Here is a 10,444-nt window from a genome sequence, read left to right as displayed (position 1 = left end):
CCCAAGCCCCTCAGGGAGAAATCGCCTTAGCCACCACCTGTATCCAACCTGAAGACAGGTTCAGTGCTTTCTCTGAATGACTCTCTGAATGGAAATGTTCTTGGGTTACATTCACATGGTGTTGGGGCAGGGGAACTGACAATGACATTTCACAAAAATATTGACTGAGCCAAAGCAGGACTTAGCCTGGTGCTGGAGAGAGGGGATTACCCCCAGTCACTCAGGAGGAGCTGTGGAGAGGAATGCTGTGGAAAGCCAGCAAGCTGCCAAGAAGCAGGAGGGCTCAACCCTGGCCAGCCCTGAGCAGCAGGGAAGGCTGAGTCACAAGGCAGGGGTGCTGTGCTTCTAAACCTTCTAGGAAGAGGGAACCACCTCTTGTGCAAAGGCCCAGCAGTAGTGAATGGGGGCAAAATACAGGATATGATGGCCTGTGGGGGGAAGGAGGAGCTGACTGGTAGGTCTTCCTAAGGAGCCTGGAGTTTGCCTGGAGGCAGCAAGAAGCCACCAAAGAGTTCTCTCCAAGGTGGAACAAGCATGGGGTTCTGCCTAAAGCAGGCCATAAGACTTCATCTGGAGGGTTAGTGAAAGACCAGAGCACACTGTTGCTGGGAATGGAAGGGGTGGTAGGAGAGCAGTGTGGCCAGCCCGTGGAAGCTGAGCAGAGTTCCTGCTGGCCCAGCACTCCCACCCTGGCTTAGCACCAAAGAGAACCGAAAACAGCCATGCAGGCAAACCTGAATATCCATAGCAGACCAAGTGTCCACTGACAGATGGGTGGACAAAATGTGGCATATCCACAATGCAATATCATTCAGCCATAAAAGGGAAGGAAACGCTAGTGCGCTCCTGAAAGCATGAATCTTGAAGACGTGATGCTTCCTAAGACAACCAAAGGCTGCGTGTTATATAATTCCACTTTAATGAAATGTTCACAATAGGCAAATCCATGGAGACACAAAGCAGATCAGTAATTGTTAGAACTGGGGGGATAGGAAGGAAATGGGTCAAAGGTGTACCATTTGGGGAGGTGTACAGGGGATTGAACCAAAAGGCACTTAACCACTCGGGCACATCCGTAGCTTGCTTGCTTGCTTGCTTGCTTATTTATTTATTTAGGTCCTGAGGATTGAACTCAGGGATGCTTTCCCACTGAGTCATATTTTCAGCCTTTTTAAAATTTTTTATCTAGAGACGGGATCTTGCTAGGTTGCTCAGGGTCTCACTAAGTTGCTGAGGCTGGCTTTGAACTAATGATCCTCCTGCTGCAGCCTCCCAAGCTGCTGGGATTACAGGCGTATGCCACTGCGCCCAGCTTTATTTTTTATTTTGAGACAAGGTCTTCCTAAATTGCTGAGGGCCTGGCTAAATTGCTGAGGCTGTTTATGAACTTGCAATCCTCTTGCCTCAGCCTCCTGAGCCACTGGGATTACAGATGTACACCACCATGTCCATCTCAAATAGTGTACTTTAAAGAAATTAATTTTATGTCATGTGAATTTCACCTCAAAAACATATGATAGGGAATTACAGTGGATAGATATATACATGCATATGTCAACTTGTGGATTTATGAGAAGGTGATAGATTGATAGATGATACAAAATAAATGATTAATTGATAAATAGATGATAGAGAGGGAAGATAAATGATAGAGCCTGGCACAGTGTACACAGTTGCAATCCCATCTACTCAGGAGACTGAAGCAGTGGCATCCCAGGTTTGAGGCCAGCCTCAACAACTTAGTGAGACTCTGTCTCAAAATATAAAATAAGAAAAGGATTAGGGCCAGGTATCGTGGCATATCCCTGTAATCCTAGTCTTGGGAGACTGAGGCAGGAGGATCACAAGGTCAAGACAAGTCTCAGCAATTGAGCAAGCCCTAAGCAACTTAGACCCTATCTCAAAATAAATAAAAAGGGTTAAGTGCCCCTCAATTCAATTCCCAGTACCAAAACTAACAACAAAAAATGATATAGGATTATATATGGATATACACATACACACATCAATTGATTGAGTAATGATGGTTTGATGAAAAGATAACAGATTCATAGTGAGGCCATAAACAACTTAGTGAGACCCTGTCTCAAAATAAAAAATAAAAAGGGCTGAGCATGTAGCTCAGTGGTAAAAATGCCCTTGGGTTCAATCCCCAGTACCCTCCCAAAAATCAGAAAGAAAAGATAATGGATTGATAGATGATACAAAAAATCATTGATTGATAAATGGTAGAGGAAAGGTAGATAGAGCTTGGCACAGAAGGCACAGCTGCAAAATTCCAGCTATTTGGGAGACTGAGGCAAGAGGATCACCAGAGTCCAAGAATTCAAGGCTAACATGGAAGACATAGCAAGGCCCTGTCAAAAATTATAATAAAACCAGCTGGGCTTGGTGGTGCATGTCTTTAATCCCAGTGACTCATGAAGTTGAGGCAGGAGGATCACAAGTTCAAAGCCAGCCTCAGCAATTTAGCAAGACCCTGTCTCAAAATTTAAAAATAAAAGGGCTGTGGATGTAGGTCAGTGGTAAAGTACCCAGTACCAAAAAGAAAAAAACAGAAAGAAAGGGGGTAGGGGATGCCACTCAATGGTAGAAAACTGGCCTAGTACACATGGGGCCCTGGGTTCAATCCCTAGCATGAAGGAGAAGGAGAAGAAAGAACTCAAATGAACTAACATATCTATGGAACTAGAAAAAGAAGAACAAAGACCAGAGCAGAAGTAAATGAAATAGAGAGTGGATCAATAAAATTAAAAAAGTTTTCTTAAGATAAACACAATCGGGCTGGGGATGTGGCTCAAGCGGTAGCGCGCTCGCCTGGCATGCATGCGGCCCGGGTTCGATCCTCAGCACCACATACAAACAAAGATATTGTGTCCGCCGAAAACTAAAACAAAAATAAATATTAAAAATACCCCCCAAAAGATAAACACAATCAGCAAAACCTTTAGCTAGACTAAGAAAAGATGCACAGCAGCCAGGCACAGTGGCACATGCCTATAATCTCAGCCACTTGGGAGGCTGAGGCAGAAGGATGGCAAATTCAAAGCTAGCCTCAGCAACTTAGCAAGACCCTATCTCAAAATAAAAAAATAAAAGGGGCTAGGAATGTGGTTCAGTGGTTAAGTGCCCCTGGGTTCAATCTCCCCACCCCCCCACAGAAAAAAATTAAAGCAAGGTGGAAATAAAAGGGGAGACAGCACAACTGATACCACAGAAATATAAAGATCACAAGAGACTACAATGAACAATTATACCCCCACAAATTGAATAACCTAGACAAAATGGATAAATTCCCACCCAGACTGAACAGACCAATAATGAGAAAGGGGATTGAACCCAAAACTTCCTAGCAAAAAAAAAAAAAAAAGTCCATGACTTGGCCAGACATTTAAAACTGAAGAGGAGGGAACATGTCCAAACTCATTTTATTAGACCAGCATTACCCAAAGCCAGATAGGACACAACAAGGAAAGAAAACTACATGTTGCAACACACGACTAAACCAGTCAAGGTCACTCCAAGTGAATCTGGGGACTAAATAAAGACACAGACACAGGAAGTACCTTTCCTTTGGGTTCAGTGACTGCTCCTCAGCCACAGCTCCCACAAGGGGGGCAAGGCAGGCAAGAAAGAAAAGGAGCACGCCTTGAACCTGGGTTTTAATGGGAAGAAGCCATTCAAATTAGGCAAGGGGTAGGGTTATAACAAACAAATGGGTGTAATCCAACCCCATCGTGTGATGCCCACTCCTGGAGCTGCACCTCTTTATGCAAGCGGAGGCGAAGTCCAAATTGTATTGCAGAATGCAATACCTGTTCAGTACCTCTTTACTCAGGACTTAAAGGTATGTACATAGCTCCCGTCCAGAGCAGCTCCCAACAATTACAAGCCAACATCCCTGAGGAACATAGGTGCAAAAATCCACCACAAAATTCTAACAAAACAGATTCAACAGCACACTGAAAGTTGAATTTATCCTTGGGATTGTAAGAATGATTCAATATATGTGAATCAACAAATGTGATAGGTCAAATTAGCAGAAGGAAGGGCCAAAATCATATGATATCTCTATAAATGCAGAAGAGACTTTTGATAAAATTTGACATCCTTTCATGATAAAAATTTAAAATCTCAATAAATCGGATATAGAAAGAATATACCTCAACATATTAAAGGCCATATATGGCATCATATGCTAGTATCATACTCAATGGGGAAAATAGTGACCTCCAAGGTCAGGAACAAGGCAAGGACATCCACCCTTGCCAGGTCTATTGAACATAATTCTGGAAATTCTACCTAGAGGAATTAAGCAAGAAAAAGAAATACAACTGTCTCCACTTGAGATAACATGATCCTGGGGCTGGGGATGTGGCTCAAGCGGTAGCGCACTCGCCTGGCATGCGTGCGACCCGGGTTCGATCCTCAGCACCACATACCAACAAAGATGTTGTGTCCGCCGAGAACTAAAAAATAAATATTAAAAATTCTCTCTCTCTCTCTCTCTCTCTCTCCTCTCTCTTTAAAAAAAAATAACATGATCCTATGTAGATTATGAGGCATTATTTGCAACAGCCAAGATATAGAATCAACCTAAGTGTTCATTAACACATGAATGGATAGAGGAATGTAGCATATATACACAATGGAATACTAGTTAGCCTTAAAAGGGGGAAACCCTGCCATTTGCAAGAACATGGACGACATTAACTGAATGAAATAAGCCAGGCACAGAAAGACAATACCACACATTCTCACTTACATGTGGAACTGAAAAAAAGGCAAACTCCTAGAAGTAGAGTAGAATGGTGGTTACTAGGGGCATGGCTTGGAGTGGGTTGGGGAATAAAAAGATAAAGATAAAAGGGGGCAAGTTGAATAAATTCTAGAGATCTATTGGACAGCATGGTGAATACAGTTAATAATAATTTTTAAAGTTGATCTCAGTGCCTCACCCACGCTAGCAAACACCCTACCATTGAGCTACATTCCCAGTCCTTTTTTTATTTTTTATTTTGAGACAGAGTATCACTAAGTTGTTGGAGCTGGCCTCAACTTGCTATACTGTTCTCTCAGCCTCCTTAATTGTTTGGATTACAGATGTGTACCACCACTCCCAGAATGTCAAACATCTTTTCACATGCTTGTCTGCCACTTGCATATCATCTTTGGATATCTACCCAAGTCCCTTACTTGTTCTTTAATCAAATTATTTGAGTTTTTGAGGTTGAGTTGTAGGTGTTCTTTATATATTTAAGATGTTAACCTCTTCTTGGATATATGAGCTGCAAATATCTTATTCTGTACCTTTTCGCTCTCATGTGTCCTTTGACACAGAAAATTTCTTAAGTGTGATGTAGCCCCACATATCTGTTTTTGCTTTGGTTAACTATGATTTTGGTACCACATCCAAGAAAGTATTACCAAGTCCAACGTTACAAAGTGTCCCCCTGTTTTCTTCAAGGAATTTCACAGTTTTAGGTCTTACATTTAGGTATTTTATTTTATTTTATCTTTGGTACCAGGAACTGAATCCAGAAATGCTCTCCCACTGAGCCACATTCCCAGTCCCTTTGTGTGCATGTGTATGTATGTATGTATGTATTTTGAGACAGGGTCTCACTAAATTACTGAGAGCCTTGCTAAGTTGCTGAGGCTGACCTTGAATTTGCAATCCTCCTGCCTCAGCCTCCTGAGCCGCTGAGATTAGAGGGGTACACCACCATACCCAACTCTTCTATTCATTTTTTGGGGGGGTTCATTCACTTTATTATTATTTCTGTATAAAAACCCTATGTCATAGCCACAGCTGGAGCCTGGGTCCTCTGTACAGAGACTCTGGTATGGGTTTTCACAAGATGGTCAGTGAATTCCTGATAAGGAGACTTGGTGAACACAGTCTCTTTCCAGAGATCAGGGGTCAAATAGCTGTATGTCTTGGAGATGGCATCGAAGGTGGCCTTGGCAAAATTATCCAAGGTGGAAATGCAGCCCCTGGCAGAAGTGTAGCAGTCATCAATACCAGCCATCATCAGTAGCTTCTTGGGTACAGGAGCTGAGACAATGCTAGTACCTCTGGGGGCAGGGATGAGCCATACCAGCACAGAACCACAACGTCCTGTCACCTTGCAAGGGATAGTGTGAGGCTTGCCAATCTTGTTCCCCCAATAGCCTCTCTGCACAGGAACGATGGAGAGCTTGGCCAGGATGATGGCCCCTCGGATAGTAGTTGGTACCTCCTTGGAGCATTTTACTCCCACTCCAATATGACCATTGTAGTCCCCAATAGCTACAAATGCCTTGAATCTGGTCCGCTGGCCAGCACGAGTCTGTTTCTGTACAGGCATGATCTTCAAAACCTCATCCTTGAGTGATGCCCCCAAGAAAAAGTCAATGATCTCAGACTCCTTGATGGGCAAAGAGAAGAGATAGATCTCCTCCAGGGACTTGATCTTCATGTCCTTGACCAGGCGGCCCAGCTTGGTGACGGGGATCCACTCCTTGTCTTCCGCCTTGCCTCCACGAGCCCCGCGGCCACGGCCACGGCCCCGGCCCTGTCCACGGCCTCGACCACGGCCTCGGAGAACTCTGCCGAAGCCTCCGCGGAAGCCGCGGCCACCCATTCCGGGGACCCCGGGACCCAGGGACCTCTCGCTACACCGGTGTCATCCGCCATTTGGTGTTTTTCCAGAGAAGAAGCTCTTCTATTCATTTTGAGTTAAGTTTTGTCTATAGTGTGAGGTAAGGGTCCAACTTCAGTCTTTTAGATGGAACTATCCAGTTTTTCCAATATCACTTGTAAAAAAAAAAAAAAACCTGTCTTTTCCCTAATTTGTAGTTGTAAAAATACAGCGAATAATAAGTATTGGGGGGCTGGGGATGTGGCTCAAGCGGTAGCGCGCTCTCCTGGCATGCGTGCGGCCCAGGATCGATCCTCAGCACCACATACCAACAAAGATGTTGTGTCCGCCGAGAACTAAAAAATAAATATTAAAAATTCTCTCTCTCTCCCTCTCTCTCTCTCTCTCTCCTCTCTCACTCTCTCTTTAAAAAAAAAAAAAAAAGTATTGGAGAGGATGGGGAGAAATTGAAACCTGCATGCCATTGGTGGGTTTGGAAAGTAGTGCAACTGCTATGGAAAACAGTATGGAGCTTCCTCAAAATATCAAAACTAGAACTAGCATATGGTCCAGCAACCCCACTGCTGGGTGGATATCCAAAACAACCAAAAGCAGGAATATTTGCACATCCACGAACATAGCAGCATTATGGTGGAAGGCACTTAAATGTCTGTTGGCAGATGATGGATGACAAAATGTGGTCCATAGGTACAACTGAATGTTATCCTTCCTTAAATATCCTGTCACATGTTATGACGTGGTTGGAACTTGAGGACTTTATACTAAGGGAAAGAAGTCAGACAGAAATTGACAAATATTGTGTGGTTTCACATACATGAAGCACATATAATGATGCGATTCATAAAGACAGAAAGGAAAATAGTGAGGGGAAGGGAAACATGGGAATTATTTAGTGGGTATAGAGTTACATATTTACTGATGAAAAGTCCTGGAGATCTGTTTCACAGCAATGTGAGTTGACTTATTACTGAACCACACAATTCAAAGTGGTGAAGATGGTAATTGTTATGTTATGTGGGTTTTACCACATTAAAAATTTTGACTTGATAAAGAATAGAAAACCTGAACTATCCTATCCCATAATTATTAAAGTAAATTACATCAGGCTGGGTGTGGTGCCGCACACCAGTGATCCCAGCTACTTTGGAAGTTCCAACAGGAGGACTGCAAGTTCAAGGCCAGCCTCAGCAATTTAGCAAAGCCCTTAGCAATTTAATGAGTCCCTAATTCAAATAAATAAGTAAATAAATAAATAAATAAATAAATAAAAGCAATGCAGATATGGCTCAGTGGTTTAGTGCCCTTGGTTTCAATCCCCAGTATGACAGAAAAAAAAGAAGGAGAAGGAGAAGGAGAAGAAGAGGAGGAAGAAAGAAACTAGATCAGTAGTTTAAAATCTATGGTAGGAAAAATAAAATATCCCTTTTTCATCTCTAATTTTGTTCATTTAAGCCTTCTGTCTCTTTTGGTCTAGTTTGGCTAAAGATTTATCAATTTATCAATTTTTTATCTTTTTAAAGATGGTTCTTTATTGCATTGATCCTTTGTATTGCTTTTTTATCCTCAATTTTATTAATTCAGCTCTGATTTCTTGTCTTCTACAGGTTTTGGAATTAGCTTGTTTTTGCTTTTCTAGAGCCTTGAGGTATAACAGATTATGTAGATACTCAGTGCTATAAACTTTCCTCAGCCAGATGTGGTGATGCACACCTGTAATCCCAGCCACTAGAAAGACTGAGGCAGGAAGATCTCAAGTTCAAAGCCAGCCTCAGCCACTTAGCAATACCCTAAGAACTTAGTGAGACCCTGTCACAAAATTAATAAGTAGTTTTTAATTTGGGGAAGTAATTAAGCGCCCCTGGGTTCAATCCCCAGTGCCAAAAAATGGAAAATTAATTATTATAATTTATCATGTTAACAGATAAGAGGGGGAATCCTGTGGTCCTCTCAATGTATTCAGAAAAGAGAGTTTATAGAAATTCAACATATATCAAATGAGGAGTTTATAGAAATTCAACATATATCAAATGAAAAGTTTCATAAAGATATCTACCAACACCCCTGCAAACATCATACTTTTTAAAAAATTCTTTTTTAACTTTATTTTATTTATTTATATGTGGTGCTGAGGATGGAACCCAGGGCCTCACACATGCTAGGTGAGTGCTTTTACCGCTGAGCCACAACCCCAGCCCTCATCATAGTGAATAATAAAACATTGACAATAATTTTTTTGCTTGTATTCAACATTGTATTATATGAGGAAGTAAGACAAGAAAAAGAAATGAAAAGGACTGGAGGAAAAGAAGGAAAATAGTCATTCCTCGCAGATGATATGATATGTAAGCAGAAAACCAAGAAGAATCCACAAAGGGAATCCAGAAAATTCTTAGAGTTAATAACAGGTTTATAAGGCTATATAATACGAAATGAATATACAATAGTTGCTACTATACAATAGCTGGTATATGGCAACATACAGTCAGAATGTGGATTAAAAGCAGAGTGGGCACAGTGGTGCACACCTGTAATCCCAGCTACTTGGGAGGTTGAGGCAGGAGGATGGCAAGTTTGAGGCCAGCTTCACCAACTTAATGGTGGCCTGTCTTGAAATGAAAGTAAATAAAAAGACTGGGGATGTAGCTCAGTGATAGAACACTCTGGGTTTGATTCCCCAGTACGAAAACAAAACAAAACCAAAAAATGAAACAAAAACATTCTAAAAAGCCTAGAATAAGCAAGATGATTTTGAGAGATGGGGAAGGGCAACAAAAGGAGAGAGAACAAGCAAGGAGGAGGAAAGGGAGAAGAAAAAGAAGTGACTCCAAAGTGGGACAATTGTCCCTTTGAGAAAAGATCAAGCTACGTGCCTACCTCTCACCATGTACAAACATATTCCTTCTAAATGAATTAAAGCCTGTAATCTCGGTAGCTCAGGAGGCTGAAGCAGCACATACAGCTCAAGGATTGGTATCTAGAATATGGGAAGAATGCCCACAAATTAAGAAGGAAAGCCAGGTATGGTGGCTGAAGTTTGTAATCCCAAGAACTCAGGAGGCTGAAGCAGGAAGATCACAAGTTCAAGGCAGCCTGGGCAATTTAGCAAGACCCTATCTTAGCAAGACCTAAGTTTAAAGATAAAAATTCAAAAAAGGGCTGAGGATATGACTCAGTAGGAGAGCACCACTGTTCTCACCTGCTCCAGCCTGGTGCCTGCAGCAGGCCCCTTCTCTGCACCTGTGGAGGCCAGCAAAGGGTAGCAGTGCCCTGCCCTGTGCCATCAGGCAAAGGGGCGGGCAGGGAGAGGCTGGGCTGCCTGGCAGGGCCCGCCAGGACGAGTTATGCTGGGTGTGATTGCATTGTGGGGAGGGAGGCTGGGACTCTGCTAGGACACACTCCTGGTACTGCCAGCTGCTCCTCAGCCTGCCGGTGGCTTATACAGGTAGGGAAGAATGGGTTGGTGTGGGTGGGTGTGGGGTACAGAGGGCTCTGGGCTGAGGGACACCACCTTGAGATATGCTAAGGCTGGGAGAAGCCAGAGTGTGTAGGGCTGGCTAGCTGGGGTCAGACAAAGGCCTTTAAGCAGTAGCCCAGCCAGCAAAGACGCCTCCTGATGCCTGAGGACATGGAGGGTGCTGGAGCTAGGAGGTGGGGGACCAAGGCTGTTGACCCCAAGTGGGAAAGCTGGCGCCAACCCAGGGCACAGCGCAGGGTAAGAAAGGTGCCTTCCTGGCTCCCTGCCCCCACAGCCACCCAACTGGTTCAGCCAGGTGGCAGCAAGCTGCTGCCACTTACTGTGC

At 43.2% G+C, this 10,444-nt stretch overlaps 1 pseudogene; it reads right to left on the bottom strand.

Moving 5' to 3' along the window:
- Positions 1 to 5,795: 5,795 nt before the first annotated feature.
- LOC113199764 (small ribosomal subunit protein uS5 pseudogene) lies at positions 5,796 to 6,679 on the bottom strand (annotated as a pseudogene).
- Positions 6,680 to 10,444: the final 3,765 nt, after the last annotated feature.

This window comes from Urocitellus parryii, chromosome X (assembly GCF_045843805.1).
Source record: "Urocitellus parryii isolate mUroPar1 chromosome X, mUroPar1.hap1, whole genome shotgun sequence".
NCBI classification, from domain to species: domain Eukaryota; kingdom Metazoa; phylum Chordata; class Mammalia; order Rodentia; family Sciuridae; genus Urocitellus; species Urocitellus parryii.
This window is presented reverse-complemented; position numbering and strand designations above follow the sequence as displayed.